Here is a 15,271-nt window from a genome sequence, read left to right as displayed (position 1 = left end):
GGCAATTCGACTGTGAGGTTGAAAGTCAACTATTTTAAGACACCACTAGACATATAGACCAGAAAGACAGAAGGGCAGATAACTTTCAGTCAGTCGGTCGGTCGGTAGGTAGGTCAGAAAACGTTTCAAATTCATCTAATTCATCAGCTTCACAAGGTTCTTTAGTTTCAGTTAGGGAGATAAAAAAGATGTGACTGACCTAATAACTTCGGATAATCCGTCCAACACATAAACAATTCCATCCCATACAAAGCGTGCTCACATTAATCCAATGCTCAGGAATCACGTGACCTCGGTATAACGCAGTCATGTGGTGCAACATGTTGACTTAAAACAAACATACTGACTTTTCTTCTCTCCTCCTTTCATGAAACCAGGAAGCGTCACACTTACGAACACAAGCAGATGTCAGCTCTCAGGCGGTGTCTGACCTACAGGAAGCTTTGCAGTGGAAGGAAAAGAAGATTACAGTATGACCTGATAAAATAATAAGTACAGGAGGTCCTCGATCTGCACAGGAGTTTCGTTTTGACCCTGCAATATAAGTGGTGTTTTGATGTAAGTGGGAACTTATTGCTAAATGATATCCTAAATTACTACTAATAACACAATAAAATATATAAAATACAATAATAAAAAAATCAAATGCAATAATAAAAATAAACTGTAATAAAATAGGTGCTAACACAGTTCAACGAACTGGTGTTGACATGACTACAACCCAATCGGGTCAGGACCATTTCACCAAATTAACCACGCCAGTGGGTGCAAGCCACACTGTCTATGAATGAGGCACACATACACACACATACACCTTCTTTTTTAGGGGGGGCGGCTCCTTTTTGATGCAATAGCATAGTATCAAGACTAAGGAAACGGAGACCAGACCAGACCGATTAGGGCACATACAGAGGCAAACCCTGTGTCTTGAGTCCAAGCTGAAAGATCCCAAAAAGATATGTGCATTGTCCTCTGGTCGACTGTGACCTGACCGAAGTAATTCCAAATCTGGCAAACCACCAGCCAGTGAAGGTTCCACTCCCCGAGATGAGCAGCTGCTCTGGAGAGTGGATCCACTGCCGCAGAGAAGCTAAAAATCTCTCAGATACATATCAGAGTCATGTTGAGTCAACATAAGCAAGCGCCGAGCTCCATCTTACAAGACTGTATATTTAATTCTACCTTGATGCTTGATGTAGGACACCACATCTTTGTTGTCAGCCCTTACCATCACTTGACAGCTTGGAGGAGATGAACTGCCCCGATCTAGAGGCGGTTAATGTGCAAGGCCTGGAGCACAGGGTTACAAATGCCTCCAACAGATCAGCTTGTGCAAACAGGGCACCAGCCTGTTTGGGAGGCGTGTGTGTTCACAGTTATCCAAGGTCCCGATAGGCCCATGGGAATCCATGCCACAGCATCCCCAGAGCTGTCGCACCATGCAGGGACTTTGAGGCTGTGGTAAGACAATACAAGCCGCCACATCCCGTCTTTTGATAGGGAGATCTTCTAGCAGGCAAACCAAATTTTAAGTGAACGTATGTTCAGTAATCTCAGAAACGGGGCCAGTGACCCTGTGGCAGTGTTGAATCGACATAGTGGATTGAGAACGGCAGCTTTTTTGAGGACTCTTCTTAAAGATGCTCTTATTTAAACGGGGATAGCAGGTCCATTCTATGTGTCATACTTGATCATTTCGCGATATTGCCATATTTTTGCTGAAAGGATTTAGTAGAGAACATCGACGATAAAGTTCGCAAGTTTTGGTGCTGATAAAAAAAGCCAGCCTTTACCGGAAGTCGCAGACGATGACGTCACAAGGGTGAGGGCTCCTCACGTCCTCACATTGTTTTTAATGGGAGCCTCCAACAGCAAGAGCTCTTCGGACCGAGAAAACGAAAATTTCCCCATTAATTTGAGCGAGGATGAAAGATTGATGATATTGATAGCGAAGGACTAGAAAAATTTTTTAAAAAAATAAAATAAAAAGCGACGGCTCCGAGCGGCGGCAGTGTGAGCGTTTCAGATGTAATTAGACACATTTACTAGGATAATTCTGGAAGATCCCTTATCTGCTTATTGTTTTAATAGTGTTTTAGTGAGACTGTAAAGACATACCTCGAGGTCGGATGGCTGCGGTGAACACGCAGTGTCTCAGTGAGAAGCCGAGGAGCCAAGCTCACACCTGCTTTTTAAACAGCTACTGCAGGAGGACGAATAATCCAATAATGTCTCCGGTAAGATATATATCACAATTTTCCCATCCAAAAACATGCTGGTTGACGTAGAGAAACATGTTCGCTTGACCGCTCTGTGTTAAAAACAAAGAAACACCAGCTGTGTCTCGGTGCTAAAGACAGCTGCAATACACCGCTTTCCACCAACAGCATTGTTTTTTATAGTCTCCATTATTAATTGAACAAATTGCAAAAGATTCAGCAACACAGATGTCCAAATTACTGTGTAGTTATGCGATGAAAAGAGACGACTTTTAGCCGTAACTGGTGCTGAGCTAATATTTCCTGACAGTCCGTGACGTCACCTGCACGCGTCATCTTTCCGCGACGTTTTCAACAATAAACTCCGCGGGAAATTTAAAATTGCAATTTAGTCAACCTAAACTGGCCGTATTGGCATGTGTTGCAATGTTAATATTTCATCATTGATATATAAACTATCAGACTGCGTGGTGGGTAGTAGTGGGTTTCAGTAGGCCTTTAAGTCCATATAGTTGATGATTGGCTGTCCTGCCTGTAAATCAGTGGCTCTTATACTAAACTGACTAAAATGTTGTGAAACTTAGTCTTCTAAACTAGAACACAACTACATCAATGACTAAAACGAAAAAAAAATTTGTCAAAAGACTATGACTAAAACTAAATGGAAAACTGTTGTCAAGATTAACACTGCTCTGCACTTGCAGTGAGGGTGCTGAAAACTTCCCAGAAGGGGAAAACAAATCTCAGTAGGGACTGCAAATGTTGGACCGACCTGTGAGATCTCATCCACTGTTCAATACACTGAGTGCTAAGCAAAAGGCTGTGAACTAGGCCGGCCAGGCTCAGGAAAAAATGAAGCCAGGCTACAAAATCTCCACGCAAAAGGGCATGGCCCTGGCAGCATGGGCACTGATCCAATTCAGGAAAAACCAGCAGCCAAAATCCAGCATTTACCCACAAGCAATTGCTTACCTGGGACAAAACACCAGGGTCCTCCCTTGCCCACGAATAAAAGGTTCACTCACCAATGGCACAAGATCCGGGAGGATCGGAAGCGGGTGAGCATGTGTGCGGGCCTTACTCAGTTGGCATAATGCTCCTGATTTGATGGGGTTGTAGTCATGTGGTTACTGGGTCATTGAAATGAAAATGGAACAACTCTTTCGTTGTATTCCTGTGTTTGTCTTGCACACTGGAAGAGAGAAACAAAAAGGGTCATTTATGAGACCACTAAGCATAGGAGTAGATCCTTTCACATTTTCAAAGATACAATCTTTATCCTATCTTTATTTGAACAATAAACAACCAAAGTTGATGTCTAAACTTTTGGAGTATTTGCCTATTGTTTAATTTCACTTCACTATAATTATTTCTGATGCATTGTCTTCAGAAGAGTCTGCCTCACAATTGAAAAACATCATAAAGTTAAAATACAAGATGAAGTTAAAGGGGAACATTATCACAATTTCTGAAGGGTTAAAACCAATACAAATCAGTTCCCAGTGGCTTATTTTATTTTTCTAAGTTTTTCTCTAAATTTTACCCATCACGCAATATCCCGAAAAACGGCTTCAAAGTGCCTGATTTAACCGTTGTGATATCCACCCGTCCATTATCCTGTGACGTCACAGCGTGACCACACAGAAACAAACATGGCGGATAGTACAGAAAGGTAAAGCGATATTAGATCAGATTCAGACTCGGATTTCAGCGCCGTAAGCGATTCAACAGATCACGCATGTATTGAAACGGATGGTTGGAGTGTGGGTCAGATAGCGAAAACCAAATTAAAGAAGAAACAGAAGCTTTTGAGCCATATCACTACAGACAGCGGCACGGGAGGAAGCGCGGACGAATTCGGCGATCGCCTTCTAACCAATGATTGGTATGTGTTTGTTTGGCATTAAATGTGGGTGGAGGGAAAGGCTGGATGCAAATATAGCTACAAATGAGGCATAATGATGCAATATGTACATACAGCTAGCCTAAATAGCATGTTAGCATTGATTAGCTTGCACTCATGCCATGACCAAATATGTCTGATTAGCACACTCCACATAGGTCAATAACATCAACAAAACTCAGCTTCGTGATTTCGTTGACTTTATCGTTGGAAATGCATCTGCTTTGAGTGTCGCAGGATATCCACACATTATTGCCATCTCTTTCGTAGCATAGCTGTCGTCGGTAAAGTGTGCAGAACAAACGAGGGACGTTCGCATCTTTTGACCACAAGTGCAACTTGAGTCCGTCTCTGTTCGTGTTGTTACACCCTCCGACAACACACCGACGAGGCATGATGTCTCCAAGGTACGGGAAAACAGTCGGAAAAACGGAAAATAACAGAGCTGATTTGACTTGGTGTGTGTAATGTGTTTGAGAAAATGGCGTGTCGCTTCACGATGTGACGCCACGGGTGAAAGGTCATCGCTCCGACAGGCGAACAATTGAAAGGCGTTTAAATCGCCAAATTCACCCTTTTAGAGTTCGGAAATCGGTTAAAAAAACATATGGTCTTTTTTCTGCAACATCAAGGTATATATTGACGCTTACATAGGTCTGGTGATAATGTTCCCCTTTAACTAAAAAGGGGAACATTATCATATATATTTTTCAGTATGGTGACACATTACAAATTCCGTAATTAGTTCCCTTTTCTCTAAGTTTAGCATTGATAATTTATGGGAGTGCGTCATAACCACAAAATGTTTTAACACCTAAAATTTACTTGAGGACCTCCTGTATGCAGATTTAAATGAATACTGAATGTTTTATCAATAACCTGCCCTTTCTTTTATCCCTTCCGACCACTCGTCCTTCACGTCAGGAATTGGAGCGTGAAAAGGAACTCTACGACATAATCCGGATGGAGAAAGACAAGCTTAGAGTTGAGGTGATCAACCTCCGAGATGTTCTCAAGGTACAGAAAAAGCCGCTCAATGGCGTCATTGCGTCATATGACCTGCAACTTTGTATTGAAAAAAATATGGAATTGGCCTCATTCAACAGTTTCTAAGGTTAAGTGCTCAACTCACTGATCAATCATTAATTTCTGATCATCTCCCAAACAGAGACACAGATACGTCATTCCTCTTGGAATCACGGCCAGTAAGGGGACGGGATTGGCTGAGGCTGAGGATCAGGTCAGCAACAGCTTTGCTTCGCAATTGGCGATGGTCGCTCCTAGCAACAGACAGGCAATGTTAGGTAAGAGTCCACTGACAGACAATACAGATGATGATTGAGTCAATGCCATTGTTAAAGGCCTACTGAAATTATATTTTCTTATTTCAACGGGGATAACAGGTCCATTTTATGTGTCATACTTGATCATTTTGCAAAATTGCCATATTTTTGCTGAAAGGATTTAGTAGAGAACATCGACGATAAAGTTCGCAACTTTTGGTCGCTAATAAAAAAGCCTTGCCTTTACCGGAAGTAGCAGACGATGTGCGCGTGACGTCACGGGTTGTAGGGCTCCTCACATTGTTTACAATCATAGCCAGCAGCAGCTAGAGTTATTCGGACCGAGAAAGTGACAATTTCCCCATTACTGTAATTTGAGCGAGGATGAAAGATTCGTGGATGAGGAAATTTAGAGTGAAGGACTAGAAAAGAAAAATAAAGTAAAAAGAAAACAGTTAAAAAAAAGGCGAGGGCAGTGAGAGTGATTCAGATGTTAGACACATTTACTAGGATCATTCTGAAGAATCCCTTATCTGCCTATTGTGTTACTAGTCTTTTAGTGAGATTATAAAGTACCTGAAAAGCGAAGGAGTGTGGCCACGGGTGTGTTGACGCCAGAGTCTCTGAGGGAAGTCACGCAGATGCAGCAAGATGGAAGCTCCGCTGATGTCACCGGTAAGAGCTGACTTATTACCACAATTTTATCACCGAAAACTACCGGTTGACATTTGGTCGGGATCCATGTTCGCTTGACCGCTCTGATCCATAATAAAACTTCATCTTTGGGAATTTTAAACAAGGAAACACCGACTGTGTTTGTGTGGCTAAAGGCTAAAAGCTTCCCACCTCCATTTTCTACTTTGACTTCTCCATTATTAATTGAACAAATTGCAAAAGATTCAGCAACACAGATGTCCAGAATACTGTTTAATTATGCGATTAAAGCAGACTACTTATAGCTTGGATAGGTCTGGAAAATAATGTCCGCTACAACCCGAGACGTCAAACGCACGCGTCATCATACGAGTCATCATACCGCGACGTTTTCAACATGACACTTCGCGGGAAATTTAAAATTGCAATTTAGTAAACTAAGAAGGCTGTATTTGTTAAGCTTGGACTTGGTCTTGGGTTGTTTTCCCGAGGTGTAAAGCAAATGATGTGGAAACGGCGTGAAGGTAAAGACATCTTTATTTTAACACTAAAACTAAAAACAGGAACCAACAAAAAGCGCGCACAATGGCGGTACAAAAAACTGGGCTATGAGACAAAAGACTAGCACAAAGGCAATTAACTATAAACATGAAACAAAAAACTTGCACTGTGGCATAAATAACAAAACTTACTGTGACAAGGGTATGAGAAAAGCAGGATGGATATCATGGGTGCAGGAGGTGATGTTGCCAGACTGACTACCTGGTAACTGTGGCTTAAATAATGAACATGATAAGTGCAAAAAGGTGTGAGACAAGACGGATGAACTGATTGGTTGTCATGGCGACAAAACAGAGAGTGTAAAAAAAGGAACTTTAAAGAGTTCAAAGGTCAAAAGCACCTGGTATTCCTAGGCAGTCTCCCATCCAAGTACTAACCAGGCCAGACACTTGGGGATGCTCAGGGTAGTATGGCCATACAAACTCATGATCAGACATGACAGATGAAAACTAATGAGTTGGCATGGTAACAAGACAAACATGGAAATGCAAAACAGAACTAAATGTCCAAAAAACTAGACCAAACATGACCAAAACAAAACATAGGCGTGACAGTATTGGCATGTGTTGCAATGTTAATATTTCATCATTGATATATAAACTATCAAACTGCGTGGTCGGTAGTAATGGGTTTCAGTAGGCCTTTAACACATTAATTCCAATCAACCTAATGGAGGAATTTTTGGAACACTTTACTTGCTTTTTGCTGAGCATCCATGTTGATTCCCTCTGCTCCTTCACTCGCCACTAGTCCGTGCTATGTGCTCCAATGTATTCTTCATATTCTTACAGGGAACACTGGGGACAAAACATCCCGCCGCTGTCAGATTCATCAAAACAAACAGTCCCTTGGTTTCATCTCCGCCACCAACCGCACCCAAGCTACAAATGGTAGTAAAAAATCTACAAGAAAAAAAGGCAGTGGTGGAAGAAAAATCAATAACAAGAGAAGAGTAAATGGTCATTTGGGGAAATCACTCACCGGACTGAATGGACGTGATGTTCTACCCACAAACAAAACAATCAAAAAGGAGAGTGACAACTCTGAGCATGAGTGGATATCACCGCAGTCAGCAGAGGAAGCCAGTCGCTCCAAACATCAGTTTGAAGGCCACAAGGAACATCAACACTGCTTCTCATATGTTTGGAGGACTTCAGTTAGAAAATTGCAAAAAACCAGACTCACTAAACCTCAACTTGGCAGGGATGCGATCTTAAGACACAGGACTGTCCTGTCCAGGAGCTCCATGTACCTGCAGAAAACCCATCATGTCACCTCAGCTTTGTCACAACGACACAAAGATGAAAAGTGCATGGGAAGTCTTGAGGAAGAAAGAAAACCCAACTGTTTCGAAGAATACAACAAACATAGTTCATCCGTTAAGGAACTTTTAGGGCGACTTCTTCAGCACAAAACGTTGGCGTATGACATTTATCATTGGAAAGATCCTGTGATGAACCAGCATCTCACTTTCTCAACACCATCTGAGATGAAAAAGAACACCTTTGTGGAACCGTCTTTCCCAGTAAGTCTAATAAGTCAAGAAGACCAAGATCTTCCTGCCAGACATGAGCTAGAAGTAAGAGCAGATACGTCTGAGATCATGTGCAAAACATGTCAAAAGACAAACTGTTCAAAGAGAAATAGATGCTCAATGGACTTAGCTTTCGTGGATTCTTACTTTGCTCCTGAAGACTTCATTACAATGCGACAGACATTATCAGAAGGCTCTGCTGCTGCCAGTCAGAGTCAACCGCGAAACACTTTTTTTGAGCACATCAAAATCTTATCAGTTCCACACTGGCTGCTGATGCATGTCCGAGAAGGAAAACTTCTTGACCCGCAAAACTCTGGCCATTTAATGGCTACACCTAGGCAGGCTAACAAAGAACCTTCAGCGGATGCCATGGACTGTTGTGAGGAAGCCAGGGAAGAAACGGAGGTGCCATCGGCTTCAGAAGACACAAGTGAGAGAGGAAGGGAAAAAGCAAAGCGAAATATCAAGAAACACAAAAACCAATGCACGCTCTCATAATTGATCGAAGTATCGGTTTGCAGGAGTAAACGAGGGTGGACGCGCCCCTTTCCTCTCCCTTATCTCTCCTGCTTGCTTCTTTGTTTTGTCTTGTCTTAACTTTCTTGTTGCCTCTTTTTGCACTGCTCTCCAAATCTAAACTTTGGAACTATTCAACTGGCCTCAACACAATTGACAAGATCTTGGGTTTGGGGGAACCTGCTGTCGTGACAAAGCGGTTGTTGCTGGACACACGACGGACTCTCGGGAGAAGAAAGAGTGCCGTGTGCTGGGCGAACCTTTTCTGTCGAGAACGTGAAGATATCCACTTATTCGGAATTATGACAACAGGACATCTGCTGATTGGAGTAAGCGTTGCTCTGGTTTGTCGACAAATTGGAAGTTGCTGGCAGTCTTCAAAGTACCCCAAAGCTGCCACAAATGATTGGAGGATGCGGGAAGAACTGTGGATTACATCGGACGGTCTACCCCGCAGGTTTTGAGGACCAGTCAAAGACAATTTAGAGTGAAAAGCAAATTTTATTTTCACTGGCATCCAAAATCATTCTAACTTGGATTGTTTCCCTGGCTTCGAGACTCTCCCGAAAAACAGTGCACAACAAACTCCCTTCTTGTCCCTCATGGACACACACCTGTTGTTGTTGACTTTGGATAAGACGGAACAATACATCAAGGCCGCGGAACAGAGACACACTACTGGCTTATACACACACACACGTCCACAAAAAAATATACGCCACACATACAATCCCCCCCCCCCTCGACGTAAATCCCGTAGGGGTGATGTCGTGGAAATTTCCTTTAGTGACAAATAGCTTTAAAATGATTTATTAAAGTTACGAACAAATGATAACAAGCTTTGCAAAGCGAGACCAAACCAGAACGACACATCCGTTCGTTCCAGCTTGTTCTCACTCCTTTAGAATTTGACATGACAATTATACATTCTCAGAAGTCCCACCCTCCATGCTCATTTACATACAGTACACCAGTGGAATGAATACCCAAAGTCCTGTGAAGAAGGAGAGGGTGTTGTTTGCCCAGAATGGGGGGGGGGGGGGGTCACTCAGGAAAGGGGACCAATTTAGCTCTATTGGGGGTCAGGAAGAGGAGAAACACATGCCCACGTCAACTATAGTCCACATGTTACATCAAAGACACAGGAGACAGAGCTTGATCAGATAATAGATCTCTTGCTAATTGTCACATTCCTGAGCCCAATAAACAGCTTTTGGCGACCCGTTCAAAGAACATCATCAATTAAAACGAGTACAAGTAATTTTGCTATTACAGTGATGAATGGATGGTCAGCGCCTGAGAGCTGTGGCCTACCACCATCACCTTGAACTACCTTCCCTCTGTTGCTAAATATCTTGAGATGTATGTTGTAATATGTATATGTGCTTTGCTATGGAGGTTTTTTCCCACTCTGAACTGGGCCCCCTTAGGAGCCCAGTCTGGATTGTATTTTTTTACTCATCCTTCCCCAGCGTTTATCTTTTTCCCATCTTTTACGGGGCGCCTTATGGCGACCCATCAGCGTTCTTGTTCTGTAACCCTGTACACTGTTTGTTTGTCTAATCTTGAACAGGTTTTTGCTGAAAACAAAGTTTTGTTGTACTTGTGCAATGACAATAAAGACCTATCCTATCCTATCCTATCCTAGTATGTCATATCTAAAGTGTGTCAGCAACAATAAACAAGCCGAGGTTGACACATTTACAGGTGAGTGGAAATGTTTGTTTGTATATACCTGTGACCTTAACACCAAATGGAATTGGTTTGATTCGCTTGTTTTAACCTAAAGTCATATGCTCTAATCATTTGATCATTATGATGAAAGGAAAAATAAAGTGGTAATTATATTTTTTATGTTGTTATCCAATACTTATGTATCCCATTTATTTGTTTTGATAAAATTCAAGTACATTTGAAGTCCTAACTTTTCACCAGTGACGTGCAGTGTACTAAACACCAGGTGAGACATACATACTTTTTTTTCTTTCACTTAAAGGCCTACTGAAACCCACTACTACCCACCACGCAGTCTGATAGTTTATATATCAATGATAAAATATTAACATTGCAACACATGCCAATACGGCCTTTTTAGTTTACTAAATTGCAATTTTAAATTTCCCGCGACTTTCTTGTTGAAAACGTCGCGGAATGATGACGCTTACGCGTGACGTCACGGACTGTAAGGAAATATTAGCGCTGCACCACTCGCGGCTAAAAGTCGTCTGCTTTAACCACATAATTACACAGTAATTTGGACATCTGTGTTGCTGAATCTTTTGCAATTTGTTCATTTAATAATGGAGACTATAAATAACAATTCTGTCGGTGGAAAGCGGTGAAATGCAGCTGTCTTTAGCACCGAGACACAGCCATTGTTTCTTTGTTTGTTGTGAATTAGAGCAGTCAAGCGAACATGTTTTCTATACGTCAACTAGCATGTTTTTGGATGGGGAAATTGTGATATATATATCTTACCGGAGACATCAGTGGATTATTCGTCGTCCTGCAGCAGCTGTCAAAAAAGGCAGCTATAAACTTGGCTCCTCGGCTTCTCTCTGAGACACTGCGTGTTCACCGCAGTCATCTGACCTCGAGGTATGTGTTTACAATCTTTGAAATCTCACTAAAACACTATTAAAACAATAAGCAGATAACGGATCTTTCAGAATTATCCTAGTAAATGTGTCTAATTACATCTGAGACGCTCACTTTTCCACCGCCCGGAGCCGTCGCTTTTTTTTCTTTTCTTAGTCCTTCACTATCAATATCCTAATTCACAAATCTTTCATCCTCGCTCAAATTAATGGGGAAATTGTTGCTTTCTCGGTCCCGAATTGCTCTTACTGCTGGTGGCTCCCATTAAAAACAATGTGAACATGTGTGGAGCCCTGCAACTCGTGACGTCACGCGCACATACTTCCGGTAAAGGCAAGGCTTTTCTATCAGCGACCAAAAGTTGTGAACTTTATCATCGATGTTCTCTACTAAATACTTTCAGCAAAAATATGGCAATATCGCAAAATGATCAAGTATGACACATAGAATGAACCTGCTATTCCCGTTTAAATAAGAAAATCTCATTTCAGTAGGCCTTTAAATTCATATGTGCAGCTCTGGTCATTGTTGATTAAGGTTGCACATTAGAGTTACAGGGAAAGAAGGGAGTTATTCGCTTTCATAAAAACATTATCATAATGACATTTTAATATGATAAATGGGTCCAAAAAATATTTGATAAAGTTATTATTAAATACTTTTTGGTCCCATTTGCTTTAAACAATATAAATCAAGTATTTTGAGTCTAATTTACCTTTCTGTATTTGTATCTGAAGCAGCAATAGCTATCCTCCATGAAAACGTAATTTGTAGGATTGCATTCATTTTGTCTTAAAGTCCAGTTTAGAGAAGTATTTCATCTTGGATACAGTATATAATCCTCTATATTGGCAGAAACATTCATTTAATTCAATTTCATTCCAAAAAATTAAACAATATTTTTGCATCTGAAAAAAAAACACCCAGAAACGCTGGGTTACTCTAATAAAAATGCCATGTTTGTTATTAATACAGTTAAAAAAAAAGAAAATAAATAAATGCTGGCTTCAGCTGGAGAGACCTGTGTCTGCTAGCTTGAGCGCCCCCACTTCTCCCAGTGTGGCGAGTCAGAGTACTGCTGAGGCAAGTTGACAATATATCGCCCCCTACCTTGAGGCAGAGGTACTTGCTGCCTCAAGACCTGCCTTTTCCACGTGGCAACAAGCATGCGCCCCCTTGCACGCAAACGTGTAGCCGTGGAGGCACCACCTGTGTCTGCCTCACTTCTCATCTGCTGCATTGTTTTGATCAGGAAACAGGGAATTTCCGCGATTTTGACCATGAAAATTATCAAATTATACAGCAACCACACCAAAATCATATAGAAAGCATAAACCAAAAGAGAAATATTAAAACTTGTTTTATTTTATCACTTTGTTTAGGAACATTTCATGGTTAAGCCACCTGGTGGATGGTGAGATACTGCCTCCCCTGACAGCACGTCACTGCTTTTCACTGCATTTGTATCTGAATTACCCGCACTATTCACCGTGAAAATGTGTTCTGTATATCACCTGTTTTGTCTGAAAGTGTAGTTGAGAGAAATATTTGATCTTGAATTTATAATCCTCCATATTGGCAGGCAGAATAATTCATTAATTCAGCACAGCATTAAAAAACTGTTGCATTTAACTAAGGCCACATTAATACTGCACACCACATTGATCTTTTTTTTGCGATTGCGGTTCTCTAGCAGGGCAGCAGGGTGATACAGGGGTTAGTGTGTCTGCCTCACAATACGAAGGTCCTGTGTTCGATCCTGCGCTCGGGATCTGTCTATGTGGAGTTTGCATGAACTCCCTGTGACTGCGTGGGTTCCCTCCAGGTACTCCGGCTTCCTCCCACCTCCAAAGACATGCACCTGGGGATAGGTTGATTGGCAACACTAAATTGGCCCTAGTGTGTGAATATGAGTGTGAATGTTGTCTATCTGTGTTGGCCCTGCGATGAGGTGGCGACTTGTCCACGGTGTACTCCACCTTCCGCCCGAATGCGGCTGAAATTGGCTCCAGCAATGGATGGATGGATATAAAGAACAGTAGTGATAATAATTATGGACAGTTCTGTAGATAAAACTCTCATGATGAGTATTTGAGTAGAATATTCAGAATTACCAACGATAAAGAGATTTATTCCAGTTTTTACAAGCACATCAGGTTAACTTGACAAGAATAAAAACTGAGATTTATTCACAATCACAATCAAATGTGCTTCTTAGTTTGAAGAAGTCCTCATGGGGAGACACCAATCACCAACACCAAAGTGTAGTGGTTTTCAGCCTGAAGGAGACTTTTCATTTTCCTGCCAAACTGAACAAAAAAAAAGTGAAAATGTGACATCTTAATCCTTGCCAATCGGAGTCTAGATTGGCCGAGATTGGCTGGCGGCCGAGAGTGGAGTCGGCTCTCTTGGTTGCTTTGTTGGGTCTGCTCCTGTCTCTGGCCATGCTCCCTCCACCCCAGCGGACGATGGCGTGGAATACCGCAGAGGCCACCAGAGTGGATATGTTTCTTTTACTTTTTATTCATAGCTGTATGTAGAAGTGTCTGCTTGTATCTGCTGCTTTAATGTCTTCAATGTCCTTTGTCTTCTTTGATGTTTCCTTCTTACACACATGTAAGAGGGATGTGTACTATGGCTATGAGTTGTTTTATTCCCCTGGCCTCAGTCTGCACCCCCTCTCCAGGGCCCAGGCTTAGACTGATTTTTTTATTTTATTTTAATCTTCTATTTTTTTCTCCAACCCCACCCCCCCGTTTACCTGTATCTCACCTTTTTTGTAAGGGGCGCTGGAAGCCGGCAGACCCGTCAGCCATCCTGTTCTGTCTCCCGGTAATGTTTGTCTGATCTTGAGTGGGATTGTGCTGAAAATTTTGATTTTCCTGAAGGAACTCTCCTGACGGAATAAATAAAGTACAATCTAATCTAATCTAAAATACAGACAAATCTTACTGAGTCACAATGAACTCAAAGGTGCTTGTTGCTAACATCTCTCTTTTTTAGAAGGAGCCAGAGTTAGTTCGTTTCTAATTGTATTGGAATACAAAACCCTTACACAAAACCCCTAAATAAAAGTAAATTTGTCATTATCCTTAATGACAGTTTGGCCAGGGCTGGCTCATCATTGTTTGATTCTATTTTGATAAGCGTTGATCTTTTTGTGCACTTCCTAGCTGTACAAGTTATCTTTTGCATTTATTAAATCATCATTGCACCTGATGATTTGTCTACATGTGCTTTGTGGACTTGGAGAAGGTATTCGACCGTGTCCCTCGGGAAGTCCTGTGGGGAGTGCTCAGACAGTATGGGGTACCGGACTGTCTTATTGTGGCGGTCCGCTCCCTGTACGATCAGTGCCAGAGCTTGGTCCGCATTGCTGGCAGTAAGTCGAACACGTTTCCAGTGAGGGTTGAACTCCGTCAAGGCTGTCCTTTGTCACCGATTCTGTTCATAACTTTTATGGACAGAATTTCTAGGCGCAGCCAAGGCGTTGAGGGGATCCGGTTTGGTGGCCACGGGATTAGGTCTCTGCTTTTTGCAGATGATGTAGTCCTGATGGCTTCATCTGGCCGGGATCTTCAGCTCTCACTGGATCGGTTCGCAGCCGAGTGTGAAGCGACCGGAATGAGAATCAGCACCTCCAAGTTCGAGTCCATGGTTCTCGCCCGGAAAAGGGTGGAGTGCCATCTCCGGGTTGGGGAGGAGACCCTGCCCCAAGTGGAGGAGTTCAAGTACCTAGGAGTCTTGTTCACGAGTGGGGGAAGAGTGGATCGTGAGATCGACAGGCGGATCGGTGCGGCGTCTTCAGTAATGCGGACGTTGTACCGATCCGTTGTGGTTGAAGCAGGAGCTGATCCGGAAGGCAAAGCTCTCAATTTACCGGTCGATCTACGTTCCCATCCTCACCTATGGTCATGAGCTTTGGGTCATGACCGAAAGGATGAGATCACGGGTACAAGCGGCCGAAATGAGTTTCCTCCGCCGGGTGGCGGGGCTCTCC

Source organism: Nerophis ophidion, linkage group LG06, assembly GCF_033978795.1.
Source record: "Nerophis ophidion isolate RoL-2023_Sa linkage group LG06, RoL_Noph_v1.0, whole genome shotgun sequence".
Lineage (NCBI taxonomy): Eukaryota > Metazoa > Chordata > Actinopteri > Syngnathiformes > Syngnathidae > Nerophis > Nerophis ophidion.
The sequence above is the reverse complement of the archived record's forward strand: the minus strand, read 5'-3'. Positions refer to the sequence as shown.